Here is an 11,812-nt window from a genome sequence, read left to right as displayed (position 1 = left end):
AGGTTGCTTTGTGGTCATGCCTGAGGGAGCTTACAAAGAAAAGGCTTTAGCGGCTATCAAGACGAACTTCCGCCCAGTTAAGTTGGGAGCGACTCGCGTTAGGTCTAAGTTTGATTTTTGCAAGAATGCGGGGCTTACAACGTTAGCTAACGACATAAAGAACAGCAAAGGGAGCAACCTGAACATTTTCTTCTCGGCCAAGACACACAAACCAGATGTACCTTTTCGCACTATTGTTAGTGAAGGAGGGTCTTGGCAGGTTAACGTTAGCAGATTTCATCAGAACAAGCTAAAGAATCTCGTGGTGAATGACCATTTCCGAACGAAGGGCTCAAGTGATGTGTGCGACTTTTTGCGGTCTCGCGTTACCACAGGCAACGCCTTTTCAGTGGATGTTGTAGATCTGTATTATTCCGTGCCGCATGACAAGCTTCTAGCCTCTGTACAATCCTGTATAGAAGAGAATGGTGACGTCGATTTTATCAATGACGCGGGCGTTAATGTAGACAATTTTTTATCGCTTTTAGAATTTTATCTCAATGCAACTTTTATTATGTTTGAAGAAAAGCCCTTTCTTCAGCGGCAAGGAATCTGCATTGGTTCCTGTGTCGCACCGGTCTTTTGCGATAGTTATTTAGCGGATGTAGATAGGGACTTGGACAATGCTTTTAAAGGGGGGGGGGGGTTTTAAAGGTTTTTAGGTACGTTGACGATTTTTTAATTCTTTTAGATAAACAGGGTGGCCTTACATCCCCTGATTTTATTTTAAACGTTTTTATGAGACTAGGACGAGGGCTTTCCTTTACTGTTGAATTGCCTCAAGAAGCTTGTCTGCAGTTTTTAGACTTAAGCCTCACGTGGAACGATGAGCATCTTTGCTGGTGTTATCATACTCGTGTTGAGAAGCAGCTGTTGCCGTACGATTCTGCCCACTCAAAGATTGTGAAGAGGGGCGTTGCGTCTCTTTGCTTAGAATCAGCGCTAAAAAGGTCGTGGCCACTCTGCATGAAACTTAGTTTCCTTAATCAGGTGAGCCAACTAGAGGCTGCTGGGTTCTCTCGATCGGTCATTACGGCCGTTGCTGAATCACTTCTGCAGAAGTTTAAACGTGGAACACGGGAAGCGATGTCTGCTACCCAGCCCTTAAGGATTAGGCCACAAGTTGTGCCATATATCCATAAGGTCTCGCACAACCTTAAGAAAGTCGCGGCCAGGCACGGCGTACCGATGGTGTTTTCCGCACCAGAAAAAATTAGAAGACTGTGCCAACGTGTGTGCGATAGCAAGAAGCGCGGCTGTCAGAAGAAACATAAGAGGGCCTTCGTGAAGTGTTCCATGGGGGTTGTGTACTCCATACCCTTATCCTGCGGAAAAGTGAACATTGGCCAAACCGAACGGTGTATTAATGACCGATTAAGGGAACACGCCCAAAAATTAACGAAAAGAGATGACAAGTATGCGCACCTGGTTGCGCATGTCATCTCGTGTGGTTGTGACGCACGATTTGCCGAGACGAAGATTCTGGGCAGAAGCGCAAGTAAAACTGCACGTGAAGTGTTAGAGGCCTTTTTCATTGAAAAAAATAAAGATCACTGTGTAAGCGCCCCTTCAATTTCGTTATTACCAAGCGAACTTCAGTTTATCGCTCTAAGGCTATGATATTGATTAGCTGTACGTTTTGATAATGTATGCTGTTGGCCTTCTTTGGTGTGTGTGCGCACAATGTGTCCTGTATATATTGAAGCCTTCTAGCTATGAATAAATCAGTTGGAAGTGAGCGCTGTGTGTTTGATGCATGGGTGTGTGCGTGTGTGAGTGATCGTGTCAAGTTTTCGCGCTCGAATTAACTTTTCGAAAAGCTACGTAATGTTTGCATTACTTGGCATTTCACAATTAAATCGCCTATTCGCTTAAATACAGCAAAGTTTTCTCCCTTGTACCACCAATAAACCCGGTCCTGTGCTTTCTTCTGCCACGTTATGCCTGGAAACTTCTTAACCTCGTCTGCCCGCCTGATTTTCGTTCTCTATCTCAGGCGTTTGCAGTCTCTTGGAATCCAGTCAATTACTCTGAATGACCAGCGGTTATCCTGCCTACGCGCTACGTTAACCCCTAATAATTGTTCTTATGACGTATTGGATATTATCTCGGAGGGCCCCTTTTGCCTCGGATGTCCACATATTCGAGCTTGTTGACCTCAAGCTGGTCAAGCGTTTTGAAAAATGTGGCTGATTTTTCTATTCTTTTTTTTTTAATTGTTGTCGCACGAAAGTGAAACTTGTCTTCACAAAAGTAGTTGAGCGTATGGAATGCATTACTTCGCCACTATAAGGTGAAGGGAGGAATTCAACATTAACAACTTACAGCCACGCGATGAAGAGCAAGCATATCCACGAAACTTGCACCGGGCATCCCAGGCAGAAAGCACGCACAAAAGGAGCATACACAAAACAAGCGTGGACTAACAACTGGCAAAGATTGACACTTAAAGCGCTCCGTTAAAACACAGAAAAAGACGCACGAAACGAATGCACAAGTATGCATAGAAATAGCACGAACTGTAACGATGCTTACTTCTTCGTGTGTGCGCAGCATGCTCATTTCTAAACGCGGCCGCGACAGTCAGCTAAGAGACCTTGTGCTCTCCCGAATAACGAGTCTGATAAGCACGCGAGCAGGAGAGACCATGCTTCATGGAGGCGCGTTCTCATCGAAACGTGAGAGGCGACGGCCTTCAGAGCTGGACCAACGCAAGCCCTTCGCACTGTCTGGCTATTGATGCTGAAAACACGCTGAAGATGTAGACCTATGAGAAACACAAAATCGTATGTGGCGTATATAAATGGCTTGCCATTAGCAAATTTGAAAATGTGTGCTCCGTGGCCTAGTGGTTTGCGCCGTGCGCTACGAGACGAGAGGTCGCTGGTATGATGCCCTGTGACAGAACCGTTGTTCTCGCTTTTTTTCTTTGCAAATTGTTAGTATATATTTTACAACATCACATTCGAGACGGAAATACGCCATCGGAGCCGTGGTGAGTGCCGGCATAAAACACTTTGGTGTTAAAGGTACATTAAGGCTGTCTTTACTTTTATGTAGCTGAAGAGGCTCGAACTTGAGTCGCTGAAACATCACTGTGACCAATTCCTCACTTCGGTAGGTTGAACCAATAAAACACGCCATCAGTTCGTATTGTATCCAGCTTCTTCTCCGAACAATGACCGAATCTTCTAGCAATGTACTAATGAAAGTGGTGTATGCAATATGTTTTACGTCACGTGGTGTACGTGTCGCTTTTTACACACTGTTTATCACTTTATTAGGCAGTCGTGTCAGTTTGTCTATAATTCACGTTGCGTGTACGTTCCTGTGTAATTCATACCCCTGGGCTTTCGAACAGGTTCGCATTCATCAACAAAGGCCCACCGATGCTCCACGGAACAAAAGGTGGCATACACATTTATGAGGCTGATACTTACAGACAGGTTGTTAGGTGAATTAACACCTAGTGAGTCAGTTCACTTACAGTACTAGGTGGAGTCCCTAGTAAGATACCCCATTTGTCGTGACCGCTATTCCGGCACGCCAGACCACGGCTTGTTGTGCCGGAAGGTAGCAGACGAGCCCCACGGGAGACTTGGAAGAGGCCACCGAGGGCTTGTGAAAATTGACGTGAAACTTGGAGCCTTGCAGAAGCTTAAAGTTTATGGCGGAGGACGTCAGCAGCCATATGGATTCTGCAGCTTCAACTCGTGGGTCGCATCCCAGAGTGTTGACAGTCGCGCCCATTCACCCTACACCGCCTCGCGAGTTCACGCCATCACCACTCCATAACAGCAAGGGCGTCTCCCTGAAACACTCAGGCTTCTCATGGGCGGGTGACAATCAACAATTCCTGCCACCCACTGCCTTGACGACGACACCACAGGTAAGCAGTTGTTAGGGGTTGCTGCTCTCGGATCTCTTTTTTCCCCTTCTGCTGCCCCTCTATCCACTGAACTTAAGGTTCTCCGCAAGCAGAACGCTGACCTTCAGTGGCAAATTGCTTTACTAACCAAAAGAGCTGCATTCCTGCAAAAGCTCACTTCGCAAGTGTCTGGTACCGCCATCCCAGCCCAGCCAGCCACACCGGACACCACCACCAAGCTTAGCCCTCGGGATGTGCCCACACTGAATAACCACACACCTCCAGAAGCTGCCGTTTCCTTTCGTTAGCATCGCTGGCTCCCATGGTACCAGAGGCTCCACTGCCCGTAGATCCAACTCTGTCTCTTGAGGAGCGCGTCTCCCGTTATGAAAATTTTCTCCTCCACCATATCTGCATTTTTTCTGTGCAACTTGATGTAGCAACACCACCCAGACTAGCTAAAGGGCTCTCCATGACCACCGTGATGTCACGGTACTTGCCCGTACTACTCACTCAATAGTTTTGCGTGCTGCCAACAGTTCCTTCTATTTATAGTGTTAGGTGTGCAAACGGAGCAAAAATGATCTAACCAAAACTCGAATTTCGTGCATGCGTTTACTAAGACCGATAAATTTGGTAATTTTACAGCAGGCATTGCAAAAAAGAAATGAGCCACTTTGAAAGAAACCGAGTTCTCTTTGCACACACATTTATTGTACAATTAAAAATTTGACGTTTCTTACTTCCAGTCACATACACATTTTTAGAGGCTATTTTTTCCAATGTATTGCAAATAAAAGGAGAGCAGAAATACAAGCACAAAACATCTCTGTAATAAAAATGTCGATACACCACACACACCTCATTTTTTATTATTATGCTTGCCCTTTTAAGGGGGGGGGGAGGGGGAGGGGTGTCTTATTGCACTGCATAATTTTTCTGTTAGCAAAAGTTGTTCAACAGGCTGTTTGTCGCTACTTTCACTATTAAACGTATCACCGTTTCTGGTTTGTGTCCATTGAATCACGTCTATATTTTCAAAGAATATCTTAACAGATAGTGTCATTGATGAAACAACACTTCAGTGATCAGATTCAAAAAAGAATTCTTTCGCGAAGTTTCCACTAGTAACCTTTTCAACTTCAAGTTTTGTAAACAGTACCATGTGAACAGTGGAGGGCTGATGAAACTCCTGCCCACATCTCAAATGTCGCACGCTTTTTCTGGTACTGTGGTTCCTGATGAAAGTTTCACTAAACAAGCCAAAACATCAACTGAAAGATCCGGCTACACTATGACCGAAATCTTCTCATGTGGCAAAGGAGCACTTTCGAAACGAAGAAACATGACACACTCGTTGTTCACGACCACTGACCAAAAGTTGGTCTTGCAAACACCGGTCAATATTGCGTTCAATTTTTGACATAACGGCACACCATTTTTCTGCCTCTTCCGCTCCAAGGGTAAATTCTAATAGCCTCAGCGACCACGTCGCTATCTGTTCTTGCTCGCTTGGACACTGGAGACTCCCGACCAGCAGAAGATGTCCTTAAGTAGACTGGACAGTTTGAGAAAACTTTGGGCGCAGCATCTTTCTATAGGCAAACTCTGTCACTTTTAACTTCAAGTCTCCCAGCTCTCTTCTCGCTATGCACCACCATTGTGACGGAATTACTCATGTGAAAGTGAAGCTCACATACCTATTTGGAAGAAAAATAATAAATAAAATACCAGTACAAATGTGATATTCTGGAAATCACACCGAATCAACTCATTGCTGCTTTACAAGACAAGGTAAATAAAAATATTAGCTGAACAACTTCTGCATACAGTCAATGAGTGATTTTTCTATACAAGCTTACAAAAAATTGTTTCCGAAGTTGTTTTTGTGTACTATTACAAAACCTAAAATGCTATCGTCTAAGAACAAAACATGCGTAATCAGGTGCGTGCTCCTAAACTATAAACATATGCGTTGACTACTTGTAAGTGTTGTTTTTGTTTACGTACCTGCGAATAGGCGCTTGCAGCTAAACCTTTCCTCGTAATATCTCACAGCCATTTATTCTTCCGGCCAACGTCCCTCTGAAAGGAAAACACTGAAACATTTGGTCAATCGTCATAATTTTCTTTGCTGCCGAGGACACAAGAGCAGCCTGTGTCGCTGGAAGCCCGTGATCGTGTGTGGTTCAACGAATTTTCACACGAGGAACGTTCTAATGTTTCTTAGCGGTTCACTTCACGATACACAAATATATTACAAGCACAAGGGCACAATCACGAACCGTTACCGGTCAGCATCTCCACCGCCTATATATAAAAGATGAGGAAAAAAACTCGCAAAGAATAAAAAAACATGTTCATCCCGTGTAACTTCGTGACGAAAGAATGTCTAGCTAAGCAGATGATGTGAGGGCAAAAAAAGCAAACCTGACCAGTGCTTTCAAACAGGTTGTGTTGACCAGGAAAACACGTGTGACGTAGTTCGCTCGCATGGAGAGAGTTAAAGAGGCCTTAAGCTTGTCTAGGTAATGTTGGCTGTAGTCGAGGTAGTTCCGGCTATCCACATCTGGGCGTCCACTCTATTGAACTTCAAAATATCTTTCTCCCACTCTCCTCTTCTGTGTAGTATCGGTTCCGCTTCCCGGCACTGCAAGGTGGCCACAGCCACCTTGACCCGAAGTAACTCGGTTTGTAACCCTCTTCTTGTCTCCCAAACCTCCGAACAGGGCATGGAGGAGGGCATTTAAAATACAGGGCATTTATGATGGCTACCAAACGTTCATTCATTGAATATAATTGTCAAAGCTTGAAATCATACATTGGAACTCCAGGGGTTTCGGGAACAGGTGAAAGCGCTCACACCTTACCCTCGTAGGTCTCTCTGTTCTCTAGTGACCGTTCTTGTAGTGCAGAAATTTGGTCCAACCACGACTCTTTCCGAATATTGCCCCTACATAGGTAGCACCACCACCTTCCTCCTTGTGCATGAGGCGCACACGGTGATTCAGATCAATCTTGATCTGGACTTCCCGTATGGCTGCTGCATGGTCTCAGTGCTCCCTCAGTGGGAGGGAGAACTTTCGATACATATTATGAACGTGTACTGCCACCCTTCTTTTTCGAGGGTGTCTTTCGCGCAACTCTTCAATCACGCGCTGCTTACGGTGGCCCGTCAACCCCTTGTGATAATAGGAGACTTTAGTGCCCTCAGCTCTCTCTGGGGCTACTACTATGAGAAGACCCGGGGCCGACAGCTTACGCAAGGAGCTCATCTCTTCGCTTAGTCCCATATAGCTCACTTATCCGGCACATCCCTCACGTTCCGGCAACTCGGTGTCACGTGGTACTTCTCTCGACCTTGCGGTCACCCGTAACCTACGCGACGCTACGGCGGAAAAGCTAAATAAAACTCTAGGTAGCAATTATTTCGGGCTGCGCATTGCCTTCACACAGCGTCAGGAAAAGCGCCAACACTGCAGCCAAGATCAGATCGCATTCCTTCCTCCTGATCCCTAATTCAGTTGGATATGCATGTGGGAATCCTAAAGACTTTGTACACAACGAGTGTACACTCAGACACTTGATACAACTAACGTGACTCCCACTATTGACCCCCACCTCCTTCATTTCTGGGATACTCGTTCGAAGCAAAACAAGCTAAACCGTTACCTCCACTCCCGCATCGAGGTCTTTACCACAAAAGCAGCTGCGTATTTGCACAGCCTGCCGACTCAAGTTGGATCAACACCTGCACAAAGACATCAAATCAGATGGGCTCCAAGAGCATGTGGCGACTCTTCCAGAGTTTTCTGATCTCATCAACCACCTGTAGAGAAACAACGCGTCAACTGCGTTTCACTTTCTTTACCTATCAAAGCACGAGAGATCAAGTTGTTCAGGACCTCTGCGGCCGATATATTTGTCTCACGGTTCACGCCGTTGGACCAGAATATACATATTGTGGTTTCCCCAACTACAAACCTGAGCGCTGTGCACGCTGCCTGACATGCAGGAAGCGATGGCGAAAATGCAGCGGGGCATGGCTCCCGGTCGGTATGGCATCACAGTATCGTTCATGGCAAATCTTCTCAACAAGACTCTCCTATCGCTGCTCCGCCTCATCAACTCTGTATGATATTGCTTGCAACTTCCATACGAGTAGATCGCTTCACTGGTCTCATTCATCCCCAAACCAGGTAAGCCAGTTAGCATGGAGGTCCTAAAACTCATCTTTCACCTCTTCCGCCGGCAAACTTATGGAAACTATGTTCAGCGAATGTCTTCTCTTCTGTGTGGATGCCATGGGGGGGGGGGGGTTGCTGACGCAATGTTTTGCTTTGACCCATATCTTTCGGCACAGGACGTCTTACTCCAGCTCCAACACGATATCATAGAGCCGACTACTGCCCACGCTTACGTGGCCTCTTGCGACCTTGAGTGTTTCTCCATCTGATCGGCCCTTGTATCGGTTTGACGCCTATCATTACCCCCAATATCCCTCCCGGTCCGGACCTGTCCTTTTAATTCAAGACCTTCGCATTCTGCGGCTGAACCTCTCCTTCTCCCTGGAGCCTAAGGGTAACATATCCTCGCTGCGATGCACCAGCGAGCACATCGTATGACCCGGCGGGTCTCTACAACGTGCTGGCCTCCAACAAACTTGGTCCCTATGTGTGGCCCAAGCTTTATGACCAGTCAAGTCCTCCATGCCACACCCTACCTTAACCTGCGTTGTCTCAGTGAACATCAACATAATACTCTTCTACGCCTCGTGTATAAGCGCGCACTGGACCTTCCGATTGGCTCTTCCAAACGCCAATTGTGGCCCTCAGAGTGCACAACTTCTTCGGGGAGCTGCGTGAAGACCATCGCGCAAATCAATTCCATCGTCTGTCGCAACTGCCCTCCTGGCACTGCCTGCCGCAAAAACTTCTTCTGAACACAATCACTGGCCCAGTCCTCCAATTCCCAGTACCAGAAATCTGGCGCTAGAAGTTATGGTTGAAAGCCCTACCCCGCAACATGGACACCGAACAACACTGCGGTCGTAGGAAAGCATGTGTGCTCCCCTTCAGGTCCGTGACTCCGATCACTCCAGCCTATTCTATGTAGATGTCTCGGACCCCTTCACTCTGTATCCATACACGGCCGCTGTTGTCACAGAAGGCCACCACTAAGAAAGCCTCTGCTTTAGAATCTCTCGTTACTGCTGCTACTTGCGCGTCTCTCCTCTGGACCGCTGCGCTTCCTTGTCTTGAGTCGGCTCTTGGAAACTAAAGTCTCACAGGCAATTATATAATTGTTAAGTGGAAGACTTATTCGTTCACAGCGGGACTAACTAACGCTGCGCAGAGTGCACAGTATCGCAAACCAAGTGGGCAGCTCGAAAGTTCAACCGACGACACGTCTCCCTCCTTTTTGGTGTCATTTATGCACTTGTGCCACAGTCGCGGTTCCATACACGCGTCCATATTTTGAATTATTATCACCCTTCACGCCGACTTTGCCCTGGCTCCGCATCTGGTTTGACGAAAGTGGATGAACCACTGCTACGCCACCTTCAGAATAATACTTTCCTTTATCCGGCAGTGGTCTGGCGCTTGAGAGTGAAAAACAGTGGCATGTCTTTAACGTTGTAACTTCACCTTTAACGTTGTGGCTTAGTGCCTTCCCACGCATCTGTCTTTCTCATTCCCCTTCCCCAACCCAACTAGAGAGGCTTGGGGGGAGTACCTCTCCATGGCTGTACCTTGGATGTGCAATGCTCCTTGGTGGCACTGACCATTCTCTCTCCTTTTTCTTCTACAAACCTGCCGGCCTCATAACATTGGGGCATTCTTGCTCGTGCCCTAGCCTCTTCATTGTCCTCTACATCACACTTCACACTTCAGTTCTATGAGCATCATAAGCACACATCACAGCGTGTATACACAGTTGAAATAGTTTATTTTTATTCTGCAGTCCATACACCAAATGTATCAAAACTTTGCTAACATTCCCGAACTTTTTGTTGGTCACCTAGTTTGGTAATTGTGGCGGATAATAAACAGTCATCGGCCAAAAAAGTTTATTTTTAACACCCTCTTTTTCCATGCTGCTCATATAATTGAAGTAGATGACATACAATAGTGGTCCCAATGCTGAACCTTGGGGCCCTCCTGAAGGTGCAGGTAGACGATGCAAACATGTTCATCCACTTTAATCAAACGCGTGCGGTTCGTTAAATATGCTGTAATCTACTTTTCTTATGAGTTCATTTATTTCTGCAATTCGTAATTTGAAAATCAATTGAACAGAAAATACTTTATAAAACATTTTCACAAAATACACCTTTATCCTTTTGTCTTTTATCTACTACATCCACAAAGTCATGGTTTCTATTAACTGTGGCATGGATGATAACCCAGGCCTGAAGCCATGTTGGTAAAGCTGCAGCCAACTGTTCTCACCTAAAAACCTGAGTAAATGTTTTGCTAATATATTGCCATGCCCATTTACTCGCTTTATTTTTCTCATGTGTTTGAGTAAGCGAAACCGGAAAAATTTCAATCACAAGAGCATGCATTGCTCTGTGGTGCTGTTCCAGATATGGCATCACTTTAAAACAAAATATTTTTTATGATATTGTCATCGGGTCGTGACGTGTACGAATGAAGCACACTGCGAGTCGAATAATAAATTGTTTATTTGGGCGAACCTGTGCCCAGTAAACGGAAAGTCAGACTGCAGTAGCAGTCTTGGACTGATAGCGGCGAACATAGCGTCGGCCGTCGATCAACAACTGACAAGCGGCGAAGTGCATCGGCATTTATACTCTTGCCATCGAATGTTCTAGCGTTATCGCTGGCGGGGGCATAGGTACCAGAATAATCTGTACAGTTCGCAGAGTGGGCGTGATCTTATCAAAATGATCTACTACAGTCCAGAAGCTTCTCGAAAACTACAGGCGCGGTTTGCGCTTAGAATTGTGTAGTGTTTTGGGGTGATAACAAAACTTGGGAAACGGAACGTGGCATTACCCCCATCTAGAAAAGACATCGTCCCAATGCTTTAACTAAAGATGAAGGTACAGATTAGATTAGATTTGTGGGGTTTAACGTCCCGAAACCACCCTATGAATATGAGAGACGCCGTAGTGGAGGGCTCCGGAAATTAAGATGAAGGTACAACAATATAGCAAGAAAGTACAATGAATAAATTACGATACAATAATAATACAAAAAACATTGTTTCAGTTTCTTAACGCACATGAAACGGCTTGAGGCGTGCGACATGGACAACTTCAGGTTGCGATCGGCGTCGTCGAGAATTCGTGATGCCGTCGGGGACAACCTCGTAATCAAGTGGGCCGAGGCGTCGAACCACCCTGTACAGTCCGAAGTACCGTCGCAGAAGCTTTTCACTTAGTCCACGTCGGCGTATCCGGCGTCCACACCCAAACACGTTCACCGGTCTGGTATTACACGAAGCGTCGTCGAAGATTGTAACGGCGGCCGTCAGACGTCTGTTGATTCTTGATACGGAAACGCGCGAGTTGTCGGGCTTCTTCAGCGCGTTGAAGGTACTCACTCACATCGAGGTTTTCTTCGTCGGTGACGTTGGGTAACATGGCATCGAGCGTCGTTGCCGGGTTCCTTCCGTAGACCAATGTGTATGAAGTTATCTGCGTCCTCTCCTGCACCGCCGTGTTGTATGCGAAGCTCACGTGCGGAATAATGGCGTTCCACGTCTTGTGTTCGACATCGACGTACATTGCCAGCATGTCGGCGATCGTCTTCTTTAGCCGCTCGGTGGGGCCGTTAGTCTGTGGGTGGTACGCTGTCGTCCGGCGGTGGTTTGTCTGGCTGTATGCCAAGATCGCTTGAGTTAGGTCAACAGTAAACGCCGTTCTGTCGGTGATAT

This window comes from Rhipicephalus microplus, chromosome 4 (assembly GCF_043290135.1).
Source record: "Rhipicephalus microplus isolate Deutch F79 chromosome 4, USDA_Rmic, whole genome shotgun sequence".
Classification (NCBI taxonomy): Eukaryota; Metazoa; Arthropoda; class Arachnida; order Ixodida; family Ixodidae; genus Rhipicephalus; species Rhipicephalus microplus.
This window is presented reverse-complemented; position numbering follows the sequence as displayed.